This window comes from Xenopus laevis, chromosome 8L, assembly GCF_017654675.1.
Source record: "Xenopus laevis strain J_2021 chromosome 8L, Xenopus_laevis_v10.1, whole genome shotgun sequence".
NCBI classification, from domain to species: domain Eukaryota; kingdom Metazoa; phylum Chordata; class Amphibia; order Anura; family Pipidae; genus Xenopus; species Xenopus laevis.
The window spans coordinates 116810909-116824162 of record NC_054385.1 but is presented as its reverse complement, the minus strand read 5'-3'; the positions used below and the strand labels follow the sequence as shown (position 1 = coordinate 116824162).

The following is a 13254-nucleotide window of genomic DNA, read 5'->3' as shown; positions in this document are numbered from 1 at the left end:
ATACGCACATGCGCGTGCACGTACGGGGGAGGGATTGGCATTCCGAAGGTGGCTGCGGCCAGGGCCGGAGGGGGATTTGCAAAAGGGTCGGGACTCGGGGGGCCCTGAGACATTAGCTCCGGTGGGCCCTGGGCCCCCCTAAGTCCAACACTGCCAGTAGCTCATGAGCAACATGTTGCTTTCCAACCCCTTGGAAGTTGCTTCCAGTGGCCTCAAAAAAAGGTGCTTATTTTTGAATTACTGGTTTACAGACAAGTTTTGGTTGTATAAAAATCTGGGGGTAGATTCACTAAAGGGTGAATCGTCGCCAGCGACCGCTTCACCATGCCTCGCACAACTTCGCCAGGCTACAAATACGCTAATTCACTAAAATGGCGTTTTGTCATGGGCGTTGAAAGCTGGCAACTATTTGCAAATGTTACTTCATCAGTGCGAGCATTTCATGGTGAAGGTGCGCTAGCATTCATTTGTGCCTAGCGAAAATTCGCTAGTGATCTTACACTTACCTGTAGGTCAATTTTCATAGAGCGGGTAATTTAAAGTTGTATGGACGTCTTTATTATAAATGTTGGTGCAATGTTGGTGTACTGCCAAACAGCGCCTCCTGTAAGCTGCCAGTCCACATAGTGTCTACCAAATAAGTGGATTTATTTTGCATCACTCAAGAACATTTTTCATGCTTGTATTGCTCCCCAACTCTTTTTACCTCTGAATGTTGTTCACAGGTATAAAAGGTTCAGACTCCTGCCTTTATATATTTAGCTGTGCCTTTTCAAACCACACCCGCTTCCCAATAAGCAACACCCAATTTTCCCTGGAACATAGAGATGTCAAGGTTGTATGCCTCTAGGAGCAATCTTGATCCCTGCAGGCGCCCAAAGCTCAATCATATTGCAGTAGGCACCCAAGGACCTCTCTTGTTTCAAAATTCAGTTGCTGGGTGAAGTAGTAGATTCTTTTGCCAGAGCAGGAAGAGGACCAATCACAGAGAAATCAGTAATAAGCATTCCAGTAACGCTACATCGGCTTTCATTATGTGATGCATTGATTGGATGGGATGAAAAAATAAACGTTATCTCAATTCAGTAGATAATCAATTGGCTTTATGTCATATAACAAATCCTCAACTTGTGATTCTCCAAGTGTAGCTAAATAGGCTGCCGCTTGGTAAATACATCATAATAAGAACAATAGGAACCATTGGGGAGGAATGTCAAGGAGTTCAGCATCAGCCAGGCAGCCGCACACTGACAATCCCTTTCTTCTCTGGAAAGAATTGATAAAGGTATGCACATAAAGCATTTCCAAGAAGGGCTACTCCATGCCATTTACAGATCTGAAAGGAAAAGTTTCCATTCCATGATATTTCAGCAGTTATTTCTGGTTGAGTGATAATCATTGTCCCTTGCTCTAGTTGCTTTGAGATGTAACATAGTAATAACATACTGTAATGTCTGCCGAGTAAGTGCAGGAAATACACAGCTGGACAGGACTAACTAATACATGGGAAAAACTGCAGACCCACAGAGAGACATGTATAAACAATGCGGAAACTAATTACTATGCTCTATGTATCACCAACATTTTCTGTAGCCCTTTACAGTCCCTATCTCAGAGGGGCTCACAATCAATTCACACACACAATGTTTTTTTTCATTGGCGCCAAGTGTTCTTCTTTTTCCCAAAAGTGCAAACTTGAGTGCAAAAGGGTGCACAACTTAGCCTTAAAAAAGTTCAGTCGAAAAACTACCTGGGTAAAAGGTGCAAAGAGATCTAGAGTTCTTCAGACTCCTTCTCCTAAGTTTGAGAGATTCCCTTTATCCCCAACCAAAAGGCTCAAAGGGTAAGGGTCTTCAGAGGACCTTCATCGCAAGGCTAGGAGGGTCCCTTTGTGTACCGCCTTCAGGGGGTAGGGATGACCAGTGGACCTCCAGAAACAGGTGCACCCTCGTAGGGCCAGGGTTCAGTAGGGAAGGAGCCTAATGCCCTACCCCCCATCCACAGATCCATGCATTTAACTGAAGGCTAGCATACCACATCCAAAAGTGCAAAGAGTTAAAGAAGTGCTAAGTGCCTCCATAAGGAGGTAAAAGAAAAATGCTGGCCTTTGGATATAGGATCAAGTGTTTCTCTGCCTCACCAATGAAGGGGTTACCAAAGCACATCCCTTAGCTAGGACTCCCCCACCAATAAGAACAGATACTACACTTGATCTTAGCCAAAAGGCAGATAAGCGACAGAACCAGAAGCCAATTAAACTACATAAGTGTTTTTGGAGTGTCAGAGGAAACTGGGGTACCCAGAGGAAGCCCCCCCCCAGACATGAGGGGAACATACAAACCCCCTGCAGATAATGTCTTGGTTGAAATCGAAAACCAGAAACCCAGGGAAGTAAGTCAGCAATGTTAACCACTACAACACAGTGCTGCCCATCCTTTCCTCTTTTCTTGAGTGGAGTACTATTTTTTCCCCAGCATAATGTGGACGATTCCCAATTATTTACTAAAATCTGTTCCTCATTCAAGATCGGACTGGCCCACCAGGCTGGTTCTCTCTAACTCTGCAGAAAGAACTGGCCATCCCCACCAAACACAGAAGTTATGCTCTCCTGAGCCTCTCTCACTTTACATGTGTCCCAAAAAACGAACAGAACATCATGGATATCACATAGCAGTCTTACCTGAGGTCACCGGCTGGGGCATGGTTGGCATCTTTCAAGTTACATGAGTTTGTGGGAAAGGGTCTATGAGTTCAAGTTCTCTAATGGTATCAAGGTGCCCTGAACCTTCACTGGCCCCACTTGGTTTAAATATTTTTACCATGAAGGTAAAGTTGTGGAATTTCAGGAACTGGAGACCACTTGAGGTCAAAGTTTATTTGACACAAGCTCCATGGGTTCTGAGCTCAAACCCCAAACAAAGGAATCTTACTCCCATATGTAATAAAATGCACTGTTTGCCTAGAAGCAGCAGTAACCCATAATAACCCACATTAACTCACCCATTGCCCATAATAAGATATTTGATTTTAAACAGGTGACCAATAAATGGTACCTGCTGATTAGTTACTATGTGTTACTGCTTCTGAGCAAACTTAGTGCCTTTTATTACATAATCCCAATAGAGTTTTATTGACTTGGGAATGTATGCCATGAGAACGTATGATAGTAAAAGGGAGTTACCAGTGGGAGAGCATAAAGATACAATAGAAAAACAAACAAATTCTCTTGTAGCCAAACAGGAAGCTCTGCCCTCAAGGCCAGGATACTAGTGACCAAGGTGAGCTTGAGAACAGAATCCATTCAAGCCAGATGGGCTCCCGAGTGAATCTGTATACACAGAATTGTATTCTCTCTCAGTAATTAGTACGTACGTGCTTTTGCAGATTGCTCAAATTGCAATGGGTACAACTTAAATTTAACACTGCACTTTGAGGAAGAACATGGAAAATTGCATCCAAAAAGGCCGCCTTGTAGACTATGCTGCGCTTTTAAATGATGTGTAACCTCAGGGTCGGACTGGACATGGGGGGGCTCACCGGGTTACTAACCCCCGGGGCCCCCCACACGCATGTTCAAACGTCGGTGCCCACGCATGGATGTCTGCAACCACGCCGGCGCACATGCATGGCACACTAGCGCCAATGTGAATACATGAATGCCGCAATTAATTTCATTTGGGGGCCTGGAGATTGGGAGAGGGGGCATGGGGGCCCATGAGTGCCTTGGCCCACCAGGTTTTTTCCCGGTGTCCCGCTGGCCCACTCCGACGCTGTGTAACCTTGATATAAGCTAAGGGGGGCCAGAACAAATGCAGAGACTTGAACCCAATGTCCAAAACCACCTGTCTTCGAATATCATTCTCTGCACCATAAATAAATATTCCCATTTATGTCTGCTTCCTTTTAAAATAGGGATTTCTGCAGTTGAGGCTGATAAAAAACAAAAGTCTGCTGGGGTTGCAGTTAGAGAATTGAGGGCCCCAGACAGGAAGGCTAAGGCCCTAAACTATAAATAAGAAAGGTCCTCTCCCGTGGCCTCTATCAGATGTTGTTACATCACAATTTACAGCACTTCCTTACTACTTACAGCAAGTGCCTTGATGTTCTGTGAGTGTGTGTGAATGTGTACATTTTCCATTGCGGTTTCATACATGTCCTTGCTTGCTATTAAAGAGACACTTGATGAGTAGTGATGGGCGAATTTATTCGCCAGGCGTAAATTTGCGGCGAATTTCCACATTTTGCCGCTGGCGAATAAATTTGAGAATTTGCCGTGAAAATTTGACGTGCGCCGTTTAACGGACGCCTATTGACTTTAATTTTCACCGGCATCAACTTTGAACGCAGCGCCCATTTTGACACCAGTGAATTGTCTCTGGCGCTTCTGCTTCTTGGGGAGATTTGCGAAATTCATTCATCTGTGTAAAGGCATCAAGGGAAATTTTAATCTCCACCTCAGCTGTGATTAATAAACTTGGTTACCAAGTCAACACAATCAGGCACAACCAGGTCTCCTGGGGTTTTTGTATAGTGAAATCATGGGTCTTTAGTAGTCAAGGATTTTAACTTTCCTAGTGTTTGGTCAAGAGTGAAGTGATTGCATACATTATATACTGTATGTTCTTATACACACACGTGAAGATCAACTGCAATTTGTGCAGGATGAACTTTTCTTTTTAAAGGCGATCTCCCCCCGAAAATTGTAATTGACACATTTGACACTTGCATCTTAATAGCTTTCAGCCACATCCATGTCGCTGCACCCCCTGCCTTCATGCCACCGAGTCCTTTTTGTTTATTAAATCCAGGGAGATTTGGAGAGGCTAACAAGGGAGATAAATCTAACAATAAGCAACAGGATGGCTTGATTTACGGATACAATAGTCAAGATCAGGATAAAAGATAAGCCAGCCTGCTCCGTGTGAATTAAAGTGGAAAGTAATTTTGCTGTACGAGTGCAGAACAGTCAATAACAAAGGATTTTATGCAAACTGACAAGTGCACGGCCCGGGCAAGAGCGCCACTCGGAATGAAGTAATCACCCATAGTTAAGAGAAGCTGATTTGCCTTTCAGTAGGGAAATATGTTTATTGCTCTGTCAAACCAACCGGATATTTCTCAGGGAAAATCTGTTTTTTTCCTAAAGTTGGAAACTTTATTATATGGAAAAGTCCATTGTAAGATATTAAAGGGAAAACTGAATTAAAATAACGTTTGCACTAGGTCTAGTTACTAGGGATGCACCGAATTCACTATTTTGAACCCTTTGCAAAAGATTCGGCCGAATACCAGATCTGAATCCCAATTGCTAATTTGCATATGAGAATTATGATTCGGATTCGGTTCGGCCTGGCATAATCCGAATCCTGCTGAAAAAGGCCAAGTACTGGCCGAATCCCGAACCGAATCCTGGATTTGGTGCATCCTTACTAGTAACTCATAACAACCGGGGCATAACTACCGGGGGAGCAGGGGGTGCGGGCCTGGCTGCAAGTTCCGCGCCAGGGCCCCCACTCTCTAGTTACATTTCTGCATCAATAGGTTGGTAACCAAGAAAGTCCAATTAAAGTAGCTGAAAGTCCCTTTAACAAGCTTGAAACATGTTGTGTGGCAATAAACCCTTTTGAGCAGTTAATCTGCGGTGGAGTGCCATATTCTTGTCATTTTTACTTTCTTGGATTATATTTTTGCATCCACGGTGGAGGTGCACGCAAGAATGCAGGCACATTATTTTCTGGGACTAACAGTCTCCTCTATCCTAAGCATAAGCACAGAGGCAAGAAGTTTGTGCCCTAAGGCAGGGGTCCCCAACCTTTTTTAGCCTGGGGACCAAAAAAGAGCCATTTTTTTTCCAAGGACGGGGGGTGGGCAGGGGTCAGAGGGGTCGGGAAGGGGGGTCGGTCTGGGTTGGGGGGTCGGAGGGGGTCTTTACAAAGAAACTTTCATTCATACTTGCTACTTGGCAACTTATAAAAAGCTCTAATGCATCCAATGAGTGAGTGCATGGACACAAGGGAACTCTGGAATTACCAGCAGCCTTGACCTATTAATAATCCCAAATTTCTCTTACTGGTGTGCGACCATAGCTGCAATTGACTTCTACCACATGCTGTTGCTCTGACATAGTAAATATGGGTTGACAAAAAGACAACAGTCCATCAAGTTAAATCCCTGCAAATGACCCCCATCATATACTGTATATGCACATACCTATATAGACCTGTTTTTGACCAAATGCTTGATCTCAAAGTGGAGTGTAGTCATCATATAAAGTCCAAAAACCAGCAGCCTAAAAGAAGAAGACATATGAAGAAGGAAGGCTTATGACATAAAATCTACAAAGTGTCCAATGGGCTTGGTGATGAAAGGGCAAAGGGGGTAGCCAATCATCTGGTTTTCAGTAAAGATGAAGAGGCCCATGTCCACATCAGGCACCACCTAATCTGATGTATAGACAAGACCTACACATTCCCTTCATTTAAATGTTCACCGTATAAAATTGTTAATTATTTACAACTACACAGTTACATAGTTAAATTGGGTTGAAAAAAGACCAAAGTCCATCAAAATCAACCCCTCCAAATGAAACCCAGCATCCATACTTACACATACTCACACCAACCCCTCCGTACACTTACATAAACTAATTTAGATTTTAGTGTCACAATAGCCTTGGATATTATGCTTGTTCAAGTAATTATTCAAGCCACTCTTAAATTCATTAACATAATCAGCCATCACAACATCACCCGGCAGTGGATTCCACAACCTCACTCTCCTGACTGTGAAGAACCCCCTACGTTGCTTCAAATGAAAGTTCTTTTCTTCTAGTCCAAAGGGGTGGCCACTGATGCGTTCTATGCTATCAGTAAAATGCTCTCTAATGTACTTGTAAAGTGTAATCATGTCCCCTCGCAAGCACCTTTTTCCAGAGAAAACAACCCCAACCTTGACAGTCTCTCCTCATAATTTAAGTTTTCCATCCCTCTAACCAGTTTAGTTGCACTTAGTCTCTGCACTCTCTCCAGCTCATTTATATCCCTCTTAAGGACTGGAGTCCAAAACTGCACTGCATACTCCAGATGAGGCCTCACCAGGGACCTATAAAGAGGCATAATTATGTTTTCATCCCTTGAGTTTATGCTCTTTTTTTATGCAAGACAGAACTTTATTTGCTTTAGTGGTCACAGAAAACTCAAAAACTCATAGACCCTTCTCAATTAAGGAAACCCCAACACAGTGCCATTTAGCGTATAGCTCACATTTTGTATTATTTCTTCAAAAGTGCATAACCTCAACATTGAACCTTGTTTTCCAGTTTGCTGCCCAGTTTTCCAATTTAATCCAAACACTATGCAAAGTAGCAGCATCAACTTATTACTGCCTATATTTGCTATATATGTTTTGGTTATTCCCTCACTAGTCCCTCTTGCTATGGCTGCAGGACCCTTGTGAGTTAGTGAGACTATTAGTGGAATCTAATGAGAGACAAAAATCCCATAGACTTTCTTGGGGGACTAGTGGGGCTCCTGAGTTATGTGCAAAGTCAATATGTGTACAAAAAGGTTGGATAACAGCTAACTTTGATGTGTTGATGGGATAAGGATTAACCAAGAGTAGGTGCCATTCTTACATTAAAGGAAGCCCAGTAATGGGTTACACTGACCCCATAAATGGGAGGACAAGGTGCTTAACTCAGCAAGAAAAGCCTTTTTGCTGTACACATGCAGAACGGGTCAGTAGAACATCCTCTCTACTAATGTGTGCATGGATTTTTGTGGTTGCTAATGGGCCAAACTCGTTAATGTGTTCTACTGTACCTGCAATTAACATAAGTTGCAATGTTTTATGACAACATTTTTACGACTTCTTTCAGCTGCCTTTTAACAAGGAAAAAGGGATATTCCTGGGTCTTAATGCTATATCACCCCTTTTCATTGCTATTTTATTAGGTCCCTTATTCTTTCCTTATTAACCTCTGAAATTTGCACCTGCTCTACCAACAGAAGCCCCAGCCCTGGTGTGAACATTCAGACAACATAGAATACAAACTCCAAGTCATGAGACTTTTAAGCATTCATTATTATTAGTCTATATCTTTTGTGGGGTAGTAAGGGCAAATTTGAAAGAGGGGCTAGCATAGCCGGTGAACTTGCACCTGACCAGCAGTAATGTGGACTAGGTGGGAGATTTTTCCAGCAATTGGAATCTCCCACCAAGTGTCCTGTTGAAGATATAGCTTTAGCCGTATGGTGCCATGAGGATCCTGCTGCCCTTGGAGCTGAAAGCTTTGCCAACTGGCCAGTATTTGAATGGCGTTTTAGGTCAATCAACAACTAAGGCCATGGTTGGTATTACAAATTTATCGGCTTTGCACTTGCAGGTAAATTTGTAATACCCTATGAATTCCTCCCTTCCCTGAACTATTCCACTTCCTGATCACCTCTTTTAAGTGTCCAGTTCCTGCTCTCCCATAAATATTTACACCCATGGCCCATCCATATTCCAACCCAAGGCCCACCCATGTTCTCACCCAGTGACACCATTGGCCAACCCACAGTGACATCAACGACCACTCTCCACCCTAAGATCAGTTTTTTCACAGCAAAAAAAAGGTGGCAACCGTAGGCACTGACCTACCAGGATGTAGAATCATTCATTGTGAGACAATGCCACCCTAGTAACATAGACATCAACCTGGAGGTGTTATGCTGTGGGTGTATCTTGACTATGCCTTGGTGATGCCCAAACTATGGCAGTTATATTCATTGCCACATGCCCAGATTACGTCTGGACTCTGAGGATTATGGGTGCATTTTCCATTTTTTTCAATTAATTTGGATGCAAATTACTGGAAGCAGAAAATTAGAGCAATATCTAACATGTCTGTGGTTATTAAAGGAGAAGACATATAACGGATATTAGAGGGCAGGTATGATATTAAAGAATAGGTGTCAGTCTTATTAGGAACCCAGTATACTTTAAGTTATAGTTTTCCTTTTATTTCCTTGCAAACGCCTCTCCTGCTTTCCATGAGTAAAACGCTGAGGGCAAGCACAGGAGCAGTCGGCGGGTGAGGAGGGCACTTGTGTTGACATTGTTGAGGTGAGTGAGTTAAGAGGCCTATTTTTGGTGCCTGGGCCGGCAGCTGCTCGGCGGCAAATAACGGATGTGCAGTAATGGGCTTTTTAGGAGGCTTTCTGCTTTTACAGGATGCTCTCCTCCTTACTCTCCCCTGTAGCAATGAGGGAAGGAAGCAGTTTGCCTTTGATTGGGTAAATGCTTATATTAACCTAACAGCTCTCTATCAGCGTAATGCTGCTGTTTGGGACGATTGCTGCCGACTGATTACAACTGCAAATTGTTTGTGATCGCTTTTCCTTTTCCCCAGTGTTTTCCTGTCGCCGGCACAGATGCTTTTTTTATCTAGCATTTTTTGCTGTAATGTTGCTTATTTGCTGTTCTTTTGAAGCATTTTTCCTTTAGGGCAACGGTGCATGGCTGGGACATTTTGTCACCAACAGAAAATCATGCTCCCCATTTAGCGAAAGTTCCCTGGCTGACGCAAGCGGAATGGTGACAGGTGGATTAGAGGTGGAAAGGATCATCTTGACAAATGCTATTTACTGTGGGGTTACAACGATGTCATAATGCCCCATGTGCTCAATATAATGCAAAATGTGCTCAATATAATATCCCATGTGCTCAATATAATGCAAAATGTGCTCAATATAATGCCCCATGTGCTCAATATAATATCCCATGTGCTCAATATAATGCAAAATGTGCTCAATATAATGCCCCGTGTGCTCAATATAATGTCCCATAAATATAATGTCCTATGTGCTCAGTATAATGTCGCATGTGCTCAATATAATGCCACATCAATATAATATCCCATGTGCTCAATATAATGCCCCATGTGCTCAATATAATATCCTATGTGCTCAATATAATGTCCCATCAATATAATATCCCATGTTCTCAATATAATGTCCCATCAATATAATATCCCATGTGTTCAATATAATGCCCCATGCGCTCAATATAATATCTCATGTGCTCAATATAATGTCCTATGTGCTCAATATAATATCCCATGTGCTCAATATAATGTCCCATTACTAAAATGTCCCATGTGCTCAATATAATGCACAATGTGCTCAATTTAATATCCCATGTGCTCAATATAATATCCTATGTGCTCAATATAATATCCCATGTGCTCAATATAATGTCCCATTACTATAATGCCCCATGTGCTCAATATAATGCACAATATGCTCAATATAATATCCCTTGTGCTCAATATAATATACCATGTGTTCAATATAATATACCATGTGTTCAATATAATGCCCCATGTGCTCAATATAATGCACAATATGCTCAATATAATATCCCTTGTGCTCAATATAATATCCTATGTGCTCAATATAATATACCATGTGTTCAATATAATGCCCCATGTGCTCAATATTTTCTTGCCACAATAATCATGCTTTACAGTATGCTGGGCTTACTCATTCTTTACGCGCTAATACTAATCTGGCTGCAAAATGCCACTTAAAGTGTACACCAGCAGAAAGGCTTCATTTCAGATCCCTTAAACTACATGAGCCCTTGTTTATATTGGAAGCTATGGGACAATGTCTGAAGTCTAAATGCATAGGACCTTAGGTTGGTGGATGATATCAATGAACACTAACTGACTTCAGGAGCCAGTGAAATAATGTTGCACTAGTCATCTTCTCTCTAGCAGGAACTCAATTTCCCATAATTCCCTTCATTTACTACATCATGGGGTACACTTGATTTATTCATTTATAAACCATCATTATCTCCTAGAATTCTTCCTCAATGAAACACATCGACATCCCATATTCCCAACAAACACAAGGTGCTATGTAGGGAAGTCTATCCTGAACATCCATCTAGATAGATCACAGTATTTTTATTTTCTTTAGCATGGCAGCCATGCACTCTGCACTAGTGTTGCTCCTTCAGTTGGTTCAATCACTCTGCATGGGAGTGGTTTGCTTCTATTACTATAGCCTTGCTTTCTTTGCTACAGTACCCTCACTGAAGTGTGTGTGTGAGGTCTTGATGTTTCCTGGTGGAGCTTCGCAGATGTAGGCCTCACTTGCTTTATCTGCTTATCCTATTGTATCATTTTATCTTGTATCATTGTTTGAGGGACTGTCATATCTCTATGGTGCCCTTTCTACTTTCATACAATCTTCCTCCACCTTCTTACATGTTGGTATTACAAATCACCAAGACACAACGAGTATTGTCAGTTTCACCCTAAAGGATTGGCTGGTCTGTTTTTTCTCTTGAAGTTTCTGGTGTTTGTCATGGGGTTCCTTCAACTTTCCTAGAATGATAATGTTGATGTGCTCTGCTTTGTGGTAGTGTGTGATATTGAGCCTATACTTTAAACCTGCCATTGAGTAGATAAGAAATGTTGTTCTTCATCAAATATTGTCCTAACTGGCCATCAGGTGGGGCCACTTTGTTAATACTCTGGGCCCCCTGGGGGACAAAAAGGTGGTTCTTGACTGGAATTGTCCTGGTTTTTATTGGTATCACGGGTATCAGGGGTACCTCTCTGTCTGTAGGATGAGTTTGTGCTGGGCATACTCTCTCACTGCAGATATGAGCTGGTGTAATTCCCATAGTTGGAACTAATATTTTAATCATTGGATTTTCCATCCAATTTCCATTTCCATGCAATATCTCTTCCCCCTCCTCATTTCTGTTTGTCTCTCTTCCTCTCTCTTTATGAACAGCACAGCTTGGCATTCATCTTTCTTTTCAGTGCCTCTAACACTCCTGTGATTTATCCTTCAAAATAAGAATTTCCTCATTTTATTGCAACACTTCCCCAGCTCCCAGCCTTGCCTGTAAAGTGTTTCTCCTCAACTCATTTAATGACTTAAGTACATTATGTGCTTTTGCTCTGCTGTCTGTAGCAGGCACTTCTGATGTGGGACCCACCCCTCATAATGTTCCCTTGATGTGCACCTTCCTACCGCTTCAGATGATTTGCTTAAGTGAATCAGTCTTGGAATTTTTCCTGGTAGCATTTTGCACTAGGCATTTTGTACCTGGAAATGGGATGGGGGACTTCTATGTGCTCTTCCTGCTATCTATCTATCTATCTATCTATCTATCTATCTATCTATCTATCTAATCATCTATCTATCTATCTATCTATCTATCTATCATCTATCTATCTATCTATCTATCTATCTATCTATCTATCTATCTATCATCTATCTATCTATCTATCTATCTATCTATCTATCATCTATCTATCTATTATCTATCTATCTATCTATCTATCTATCTATCTATCTATCTATCTATCATCTATCTACTATCTATCTATCTATCTATCTATCTATCTATCTGTCTGTCTGTCTGTCTGTCTGTCTGTCTGTCTGTCTGTCTGTCTGTCTATATATTATCTATATCTATATCTATCTATCTATCTATCTATCTATCTATCTATCTATCTATCTATCTATCTATCTATCATCTATCTATCTATCTAATACTATCTATCTATCATCTATCTATCTATCATCTATCTATCTATCTATCTATCTATCTATCTATCTATCTATCTATCTATCTATCTATCTATCTATCTATCTATCTATCTGTCTGTCTAGCTATCTAAATAATACTACAGGTATGGGATCCATTATCCCATACCTGTAGTATTGCTCTTCTATGTGCTCTTCCTGCTATCTATCTATCTATCTATCTATCTATCTATCTATCTATCTATCTATCTATCTATCTATCTATCTAATCATCTATCTATCTATCTATCTATCTATCTATCATCTATCTATCTATCTATCTATCTATCTATCTATCTATCTATCTATCTATCTATCTAACTGTCTAGCTATCTAAATAATACTACAGGTATGGGATCCATTATCCAGAACCCATTATACAGAAAGCTCCTAATCTCCCATAGGCTTAATTCATATCAAATAATTCAGGATTTCCTTTTTCTCTGTAGTACCTTGTACTTAATCCTAACTAAGAAATAATTAATCCTTAGGGGCGGCAAAACAATCCTCTTGGGTTTAATTAATGCTTTTTTAGGAGATTTAGGATATACAGATTCAAATTATGAAAAGATCTGGAAAGCCCAAGGTCCACAGTGTTCTCTATAACAGGTGCCATACCTGTACTAATTAGAGTAGTAGGTCAGGTAGATAGTAAATAAAA

At 41.3% G+C, this 13254-nt stretch overlaps 1 pseudogene; it reads right to left on the bottom strand.

Annotated features, from left to right (window-relative positions):
* Positions 1-2020: 2020 nt before the first annotated feature.
* On the bottom strand, positions 2021-2238 carry LOC121397434 (annotated as a pseudogene).
* Between the last annotated feature and the right edge of the window lie 11016 nt (positions 2239-13254).